Source organism: Drosophila rhopaloa, unplaced genomic scaffold, assembly GCF_018152115.1.
Source record: "Drosophila rhopaloa isolate 14029-0021.01 unplaced genomic scaffold, ASM1815211v1 contig_158, whole genome shotgun sequence".
NCBI lineage: Eukaryota > Metazoa > Arthropoda > Insecta > Diptera > Drosophilidae > Drosophila > Drosophila rhopaloa.
Window position 1 is genome coordinate 544,181 of NW_025335037.1, and position 9,719 is coordinate 553,899.

The following is a 9,719-nucleotide window of genomic DNA, read 5'->3' on the forward strand; positions in this document are numbered from 1 at the left end:
TGTTGCCCCACCACATATGTTTTGCGTTCCAGTCGCCGGCCATAACTATTTTCGTCTCATGGCTGATTTGGTTACCTAGGTGGGTGAACAATCTTTGAAAATGGTTAGGCTGCCATTCGATCGAAGGCGGGCAGTAGACCGGAGTAATTAACAGCATTTCCTTTCTACTGTTATTTTCCGGGAGCAGCACTATGGGGGCACATTGTAAGCAGGCAATGCTAATGGGTTCTATAGCCGAATGTCTTAAGTTTTCCCTAACATAAGTGACAACTCCTCCTTTTATGTATGAACTCGGGTTCGGGGCAAAATAGGCGTGGTATCCAGGAATGCAGAGGTTTTGCTTAGTAGGGTTGGCTCTTACCTCTGCCACCATCATAATGTGGATGGAGTTGTTGCTCATATAGACTTCAAGCTCTGCTAGCTTGTTCCTTAGGCCACATGCGTTCCAGAATGCAATTCGAAGGTGTTTATTGGTCATTAAACGTGTTTATTGGCTAGTGCGAGGGCTGCTAGATGGCATTTAGTTAACCTGCAAGGCTGAGGGTGCAGGGTGGAGCTGGACAAAGCGGGTTAGAAGGTCCAAAAGACAGTCCATCTTCTTTTCCATCCTGTTTGCGTGTAGGATGAACTGGTTGGCGGCCGAGTCTGGGAGGTTGGCACCAATGTTCCCAAATTTGCTGGCCTGTGGCTGGCCTGATATAGTAGGATTATTCCTTGGTAGTTCACTCTGCTTCTCCCGAAGCCGCTGCTGTAAGTTCCTCAGGTGTCCTTCCGTCGGTCCGACAGCCCGCGATGTGCCAGCAGTTCCCCTGGCGTCTTTGTTGAAAGTCTCCAATGTGCCGGCCTGTGACTTGTCCGACTTGGCTACGTCAGCCCTGATTCTCTGCTGCTTTTTAAATGGGTTCCTTGGTGCCGCCAACCGTATCCTGAGCCCGGATTTGCTAGACCTGCCTACCTGTTTTTTGCCCATTCTGGCAGGCAGCTTAGTTTTAAAGGGATTTCCGGATATAGAAGGTTTGGCATCCTGATGCCCTCCACTCTGGGGCTTGGGATGAGTTTCAGCCTGTCTTTCCTGGAGTAGCCTTTTTTGGAGGCCTTTTAAGTGAGCCTCTGCGGGGTTCCAACCTGCGAAAACTTGGTTGCATGTTCTCTCGACGTTACGCTCAGATTGGGGAGACCAGACACTTCTGATCCTAGAGGGGGCAGAGGGGGGGATGTTGGGGGAGGAGAGTGTATTTCCGAGTGGCCAATCACCATTCGCCGCCCTGTGGCTCCTCAGTTTGCTGCGCTCAGCTTTAAAAGCGGGGCATCCTTTATAACTACTAACGTGACTTCCCCCACAGTTGGCGCAAGTTGGCGGCACGTTGTTAGGCTTAGTGCAGGTGGCAGTGGGATGCCCTTCGGCACACTTCATGCACTTGTAGGGGATTTTACAATACATTTTGGTGTGCCTAAAACCTTGGCATCGGTGGCACATGGTAGGGTCGCGTACTCTATGCTTACGCTCAACTATTACCGCTTGACTACCTAACTTTTGGATTTTTAGAACATTCATATGGCTTCCATCAGGACTGGTTTGCAACTCGCATTCGAAAATGTTCATTGGATTATCGTTAAATCGGTGGCGCATAACTCTAACGAAGCGGGCAGTAAAGCCAACTTTTTGTAGTTCATTTATCACCCATTGGTACGGCGTCGAGTGATGGAGATGACGGATGACGGTTTTAAATCCTCTCTCAGATTTTTTCTGGTGCGTAAACATGGCAAAATTTCCCTCCCCAAGCAGCCTTTTGACAGTGGAATACGTTTCCATGTCAATGCACTGGATCCTAACTCCGTTTCCTGGTGTGCTCCTTGTAGAGAACTTGTCCGCAGGTATATCCTTAAGGCTTGCAAGAAGAGGCTGAATGTCGTCCACATTTGGCAAATGAATAGAGGGAATCCGCTTGCTTACAGGTACCACCTGCCATTCCGGGAGAGCCTCAATCGGTCCATTCAAATTGCTACTCAAAGCTACTGGTTCTTCAGGTTCTTCGGGTTGAGAGGGCTGGTTGGTGGGCATGGTGGGGTTGGGAGGCCGGGAAGCTGCCTGATTTTGTTCAGCATCCGGGGGGTTGCTGCATGGCTGGCTGATTCGGGATGAATCCTTAATTTTGGGTGGAAGCCATGGACAAAAGAGTGGGTCATCTTCCATGCAGAGCTCGTCGTCCAAAATACGCCTTCTTTTCCCTGGAGTCTGCTCAATAGGAAGGGAGACCTGATTTGGCAGGCCTCTGGGTGAGCGCAGCAGCTCGTCGCTTACTATCTCTAATTCACTGCAGGGCCTTTTACCAGGGGTACGGAGGGGGCTGAAGGGGAAAGCAATAGCCTGAGAAGAATTGTTGACCCATTTTTTAACCCGCTCAGTTTTGTCGATGGCCTGGGAATTGGTGTCTCCCAGTGGGTCAGTTGGCGACTGTGACAGGTTAAGGATTGAGGACAATATACTCCTTCTAGCTAAGCTGGCTTCTGAACCATTTTTATTTGACTGCTGGCTTGATTGGCTAATTTTTATTGGGGCATTTAAATGGGCGGGTGGAGGCTGTAAATTATTATGCATGTGTGTGTGTGTGGGTGAGATGGCGGGAAACTTGGCGTCGGCGCCCTTGCCTTTCGCGCGCAAGGAGCCACTGTCAGAAGAAGTATTCAGAGAGATGACGGACTCACAGTTTGCGTTTGGAGGGATAGAGTTCTCCTTTGTCAGAGTTTTATTAGCATCATCCATACTTAACTTATTCCAAGGATGACAGGCAGAATTCGTGGTCAAGTGTATAAGAACAAGAACAAGCCGCAGGCAGAGGCAGCGCGATGACAGAGTTCGTGGTCAAGTAGTATAATCGTTAAACTCCGCTTCTCTGTTGGATTAGTTAGCTCGTAAGACGTATTTAATTTTAGTTTAGCCGAGGTAGGATTAGTTTTAAGACTTTAAGAGCGGGTTTTAGAGAGGGTAGAGTTTCAAGAGAATATTTAATAGAAATAATGGAGGGGCAGCCCATTGGGATTATAAGAATAATCATCCCGGACTTTAAATTACATCTGAGCAACCAAACAATATATTTTGAAACGGATTAATAGTATTTTCTACTGGAGTGCGATGATGCTGCGGTGTCCCCTGTAGGCTTGGCATCCTTACAGAGAGTGCATACCAGTCATGTTTGCGGTCTGTCGTGCGGCAGGCGACGGTTTTTGGGGGGGGTGGGGGGGGGGCCAAAAAAACCTTGTGGGGGGCAAAAAAAAAATCTCTCCCCCCCCCCTTTCCCCTTTTTTTTTAGATATTTATTTCTGCAAATTATGAATGAATTTACTTTCAATTATATCTGCTTTTGCTCGATACTTACACTGGATTTTTGAGAGACGCTGCTTGACGGGTGAAAGGCGGGACCGGTTTGCGATCTCTGTTTTCAAACCAGCCGAGCTTATTCTGAGAGGTGGCGCGCATATGTGCGCCTGGACTGGACAGAGTCCACCTGCTAGTACACTGGTCTTCATCCTGCCATGGAAAATACCTTAGAAGGGAAAAAAAAAAAATTAAAAAGAGTGATCAAACCGCTAATGCTTGTTAGAATTATCTATACACTTAACTAAGGGACGGCTGTTGCACCTGACTGCTGCGGAGGAAGGAAGGCCTTCTTACAGGACTGAGTTACTACCCAGAGCGTGCCAGAAGGACGGCGTAAACCAATTAAATAAACATCTAAAATGAAAATAAATATCAGACAAAAGTTAAAAAAGTTAATAAATAACACTTACCTGTTTTTAATCTACCGAGTCCGCTTGATGTTGCACTGGCCTTCATCTTGCTATGAACAATACCTAAAAAGAGGGAGAAAAAAAAAAGAATGAAAAGAGTAATCAAACTGCTAGTACTTGTTAAATTATCTATAGACCAGCGCATGCAGTAACTACTTAACTGAGGGACGGCTGTTGCACCTGATTGCTGCGGATGAGGGAAGGCCTTCTCACAGGACTAAATTGCTACCCAGAGCGTGCCAGGAGGACGGCGAGTACCAATTGAATAAACACCTGAAATGGATTGATATCAACTAGGGATTAAAAACACTGATAAGTAGCACGGACCTGCTTTTGACTCAGCGTGCCAAAAGGACGGCATGTACCAATTAATTCAAAACCTGAAATGAAAATAAATATTAGCCAGAATTTAAAAACACTGATAAATAACGCTTACCTGCTTTCAATCCACCGAATCCACCTGATCTTACTCTTGCCCTCATCTTGCTGCAAACAACAACTGGAAATAATAATTATTATTTATTAAATTATTTACAAACTAATGCATGCAGTATCCACTTAACTGAGGGGCGGCTGATGCACTTTATTACTGCAAATGAAAGAACGTGCCAAAAGGACGGCATGTACCAATTAATTCAAAACCTGAAATGGAAATAAATATTAGCCAGAATTTAAAAAAAAAAAAACACTGATAAATAACACTTACCTGCTTTTAATCCACCGAATCCACCTGATGTTACTCCTGCCCTCATCTTGCTGCAAACAACAACTGGAAATAATAATTATTATTTATTAAATTATTCACAAACTAATGCACGTAGTATCTACTCAACTGAGGGGCGGCTGATGCACTTTATTACTGCAAATGAAAGAACGTGCCAAAAGGACGGCATGTACCAATTAATTCAAAACCTGAAATGGAAATAAATATTAGCCAGAATTAAAAAAAAAAAAAACACTGATAAATAACACCTACCTGCTTTTAATCCACCGAATCCACCTGATGTTACTCTTGCCCTCATCTTGCTGCAAACAACAACTGGAAATAATAATTATTATTTATTAAATTATTTACAAACTAATGCATGCAGTATCCACTTAACTGAGGTGCGGCTGATGCACTTTATTACTGCAAATGTAAGAGCGTGCCAAAAGGACGGCATGTACCACTTAATTCAAAACCTGAAATGGAAATAAATATTAGCCAAAAAACACTGATAAATAACACTTACCTGTTTTTAATCCACCGAATCCACCTGATGTTACTCTTGTCCTCATCTTGCTGCAAACAACAACTGGAAATAATAATTATTAATTATTAAATTATTTACAAACTAATGCACGCAGTATCCACTTAACTGATGGGCGGCTGTTGCATTTGATGACTGCGGATGACGGAATGCCTCCTCACAGGACTGAGTTACTGCCCCAGAGCGTGCCAAGGGGACGGCGTGTACCAATTAAATCAACACCTGAAATGGAAACTAATTTCAGCCAAAAGCTACAAACCATAATAAAAGGCACTTACCTGCTTTTAATCCACTGATCCACCTGGTGGGTCTCCTCACAGGACTGTGTTGCTTCCTAGAGCGTACCAAAGGACGGCGTGTGCCAATTAAATCAACACCTGAAATGAAATCTAATTCAGCCAAAAGCTACAAAACATAACAAAAGGCACTTACCTGCTCTTAATGCACTGATCGACCTGATGACACGCCGGCCTCATCTGGTGACCACCTATACCTGGAAATAAAAGATGAATTAATCTGTTAATCCTTATTAATTTTATCTACAAGCAAACTGTTGTGCTTGGCTTCTGCAGATAAGATGGGCCTATGCTTACTGGGCCGCTAATCATTGTATTATTTGTACTTACCTGCTAATAATCCACAGATCCACCTTATGCCACACTGGCTTTCTGTAGCTGCCAAGAACTTCCATGACGATAGACGGGCCTCTTGCGGTTCCGGTCTCCATCCGGAGCGCCGCTGCAAGGATGACAACTACTAAAAATACATCAGCTATAAAATGGAAATTCCCAGAAAGCTGCGTAACTGCAACTTCTACTCCATGGCACTTACCAGCTGTAAATCCACCGATCCACCTGGTGTGGCACTGGCCCTCATCTTAAACTAACAATACCTGAAATGAAATTCAAAACTATTAATCTTTTATTGAATCTTGTAATTAATTTACTGCTGCCAGCAAATTTGAAAATGTAAACAAACAAACGCGGCGTTGCCACTTAAGAAAACAGCTGTTGCAGTATAGTCAGTACAATCTAGTATTTTAAAGCCGACACACAAAATGTACTAAAATTAATGTTACCAACTGTCGAGCTCCTAGCTAAATTATCTAAGACACGTACCAGAATTGTGGTAGACTTTGTTACAATTTAAAAAAAAAACTGTTATACTAAACCTAGCTTTAAGTACTAATCTGTCTCAAAGCCATGTAAATTTCTCTCTCTCTCATTAATTGTACCTATATATTCAAGTATTTGTAATCAGAGGTCAATAAAAGTAGCATGGGGCAACTAGGTACCATCCAGTCCTAGTCTGTCGTCCAGCAAGCAAAGTTAAAAACCAAGACTATCTACCAAGTGTTCTGGATATTTCTCCTTGTTGCTGATGTTTCCTCGATGATCGTCGGAACTAGGGATGTCAAAAATATATAAAAATATCAATATATCGATATTTTTTGAAAAAAAAATATATTTATATCGTGATATTTTTTAGCCAAATATCAAAATATCGATAGTTTATTTTTCGATATTGTTTGATACTTGCATAAAGGGCTGCACGGCCGCATTCAAAACGGCTTTTGAGACATTCATCTGCCAATGAGTTGAATGAATTCGGCTGCGAATTGCAATGAATGTGAATGAATGTGTGCGCCGCCGCTGTACTCAACTCATCGAACTCACACATAGAGAGAGCGAATTGAATGCCGAAAGAACCGGGTAAAAATAGTGAGCGCGATGAATGATGCATTGTTTCCTTTTACGTAACCTGTATTTACTATTGCGAAATTAAATACGAGACAATAAAACAATGTTTATTTTCATTTCATGTATGTATATTTCGCTTAAAAACGAATTATTAATTTTTCCTTATTAAATATTATTTATATTAAAATGTAGAAACATAATTTTATTTATATATGTATAGTCTTAAATAAAAGGGGAAACATTTTTTTATGGTCGGTCCACCAACTAAGGCAATCAAAACTATCTGAAAAAATTACACTTGTGTTACAATAACCGTTTATTTCCTTGTCTATTTGATTTATTAAGGTTGTAGCTTTTTGGACTTCGATGAAATCAATAAATGCATCATCAGCGGCACACAAATTGTATACTGAGTATTCAGTCAATTCTATGCTTCATTCATTCATTCATTCCGTTTTGCACACACATTCATTCAATGCCATTTCATATGAATACTCAAAATTGCGCTCAAATGATAATACAGTGCGATGCGAACTCGATCAGCTGAATGCGTTGTGCTCAAATTAGAGTACACAACTCAAGAGTACTGAGAGAGTACAAAAATTTGAGTGCAGCCGTGCAGCTCTCTAATCCGGTGGAATTCTGGTACTCCCAGAAAGACAATTTACCAAATCTTTCGAGTGTTGCACTAAGCTACCTAATTACCCCGGGTAGCTCATTGTCGTCAGAGCGGTTAGCGTCGGCTATTAAGTGCGTTGTCTGCGACACATGCAGCCGCTTGACCGACCGCCACATAACGGAAAGAGTATTTTTAAAATCCATAAGCAAAGACTTATGAAATTAATAAAATAACAAATGTAGCAAAACGTATTTTATTTTTTATATTTTTCTAGTGCTTTTACTTTAATTTAAGGGCAAAAGTCTTGTTTCCTTGTTGTTAGCTTAAATTCAACTGAAAAAAAAATATCAAAAATATCTGATATATCGATATTTTTTGGCGATATATTAAATATCATATAAATATTTTTCTTAAGGAAAATATATCAGCGATACGATATTTTCAAAATATTTGACATCCCTAGTCGGAACGCAAGTCTCTCCTCTGGGGTCTTGCCTCTGCTTATATAGGCCCCGTTGAGTGTGCCCAGAGCGGTCGATGTCGAGAATCCCGATATCGATAACTCGTTATCGGGTCACGAATATAGCGATGGTAGTCGACTATTGATATATTAGTGTGGCCAGTTTATCGTTTCTTAACTTTAACTTTACACACACCAAAGTTATGGCATTTCCGATAAATCAGTTATATGGCAGCTATAGGATATAGTCGGCCGATCCCGGCCGTTTTGACTTATATACTGAGTGCAAAGGAAAGAAAGGTGTGTGCAAAGTTTCAATTCGATATCTTTAAAACTGAGAGACAGACGGACGTGCTTATATCAACTCAGGAGGTGATCTTGATCAAGAATATAAATACTTTATAGGGTCGGAGATGTCTACTTCACTGCGTTGCACACTTTTGACCAAAATTATAATACCCTCTGCAAGGGTATAAAAAATAACATGAAACATATCATAACATGAGAAAATGTAAAAATTTTATAACAGAGACAGACTACACTATTGTCTCAAGACGCGGGTTTGATGACGTCCTCGTGTCCAAAGATCACCAGGGTGCCGACGCTTAAGTCTTCTTCTGGTAGTTTGTTTTGCCAAGGATGCTGCTAGTTGGTTGGTGTGGGCTAGTAGAAGGTCATTGTATCGGCTAGAATGCATGTTGATCTGATCTCTCACCGTGGGAATGTGAAGATCGCTAGCTAGGACCTCGTTTCTAACATACCACGGTGCATTCGTAATTGTACGTAGCGCCCGGTTTTGCACTCTTTGGACCCTCATGACATTTGAGTCTGGAGCAGTATCCCATATTTGAATGCAATATGTCATTGAAGGACCTACAATCGACTTATACAGCAACGTCTTGTTGCTGAGGCTGAGTTTACTTGTTCCTTTAAGCATCCAATTTAGTTTCCGAAGCTTAGTACGACATGCTGCTGTTACCTTCGTTATGTGCTGCTTCCACGTAAGTCGTTTATCCAAAATCAAGCCCAATTACTGAGCCTGAGAAGATTGCGGTATAACTGTGTCCTGGAATTTTACTCTGGGGAGAATTTTACTTCTAAGAGAGAAGTTGCAGTGCTGGGACTTATTTCCGTTTATTTCGATAAACGTTCCATCGATTCGTCCATTCGCATTACAGGTCCAAAAAGTTTTGGGTGATTTCAGTCGCTTCAATTCGACACGTCGAGTTGGCAATAAAGGCTGTATCATCAGCATATGTAGCCAAGAGGGTACATGGTGCTCTAGGGTATGGCAGGTCAGCGGTAAATATAGGGTATAAAACCGACCAAGTACGCTACCCTGAGGTACGCCAGCTCGAATGCATGTGATATACGACCTTTCGCCTCTCACATCTACCATAAAATTTCGTACGATTTTCGGAGAAGATATTGTGCAGTTGGCAGGAGAGTTTTCAACTTAAACAGCAAGGCATCGTGCCAAACACGATCAAAAGCTTCTTCTTTCTCAGCAAAGTCCGTCAAGATTTCGCAGTCTGATCTGCACCATGTGTTGTCGGCACGCTTTATTGGAATTCGGCGAGGGGCCTGTCGTTTTATATTCCTTGTTGCTCTCCAGAAGTTTAATTCACACGGCTTTGTGGGATCAGCATTGCGGAGCATATCGTCAAAGTATTCTCTCTTCGTTCTAAGCAATAATTTCTTAAAATTGTCCTCGTTTCGCTCGCGAAAGTCGGCAAGTGCAGACGTGTTTTTCGCGTCTTCTTATCGTCAACGAAAATTTAAATAAATCGAAAGCATAGTGCAGTGCAAGCTCTAAACAACAACACACAGTGGGCGAAAAGACGCTTAGTGCGATGAACTTCGTACTTTTTGTGTAAATAAACAAGAAGAAAATCTAAAAC

General features: G+C 42.1%; 1 long non-coding RNA gene across 1 annotated transcript; it reads right to left on the reverse strand.

Moving 5' to 3' along the window:
* Positions 1-3,377: 3,377 nt before the first annotated feature.
* LOC123037342 lies at positions 3,378-5,069 on the reverse strand. Its single transcript, XR_006417453.1, has 6 exons — positions 4,766-5,069; positions 4,496-4,701; positions 4,226-4,431; positions 4,117-4,169; positions 3,790-4,062; positions 3,378-3,733 (listed from the first exon to the last, which is right to left on the reverse strand). It is a non-coding gene; the product is annotated as an uncharacterized LOC123037342 (long non-coding RNA).
* Positions 5,070-9,719: the final 4,650 nt, after the last annotated feature.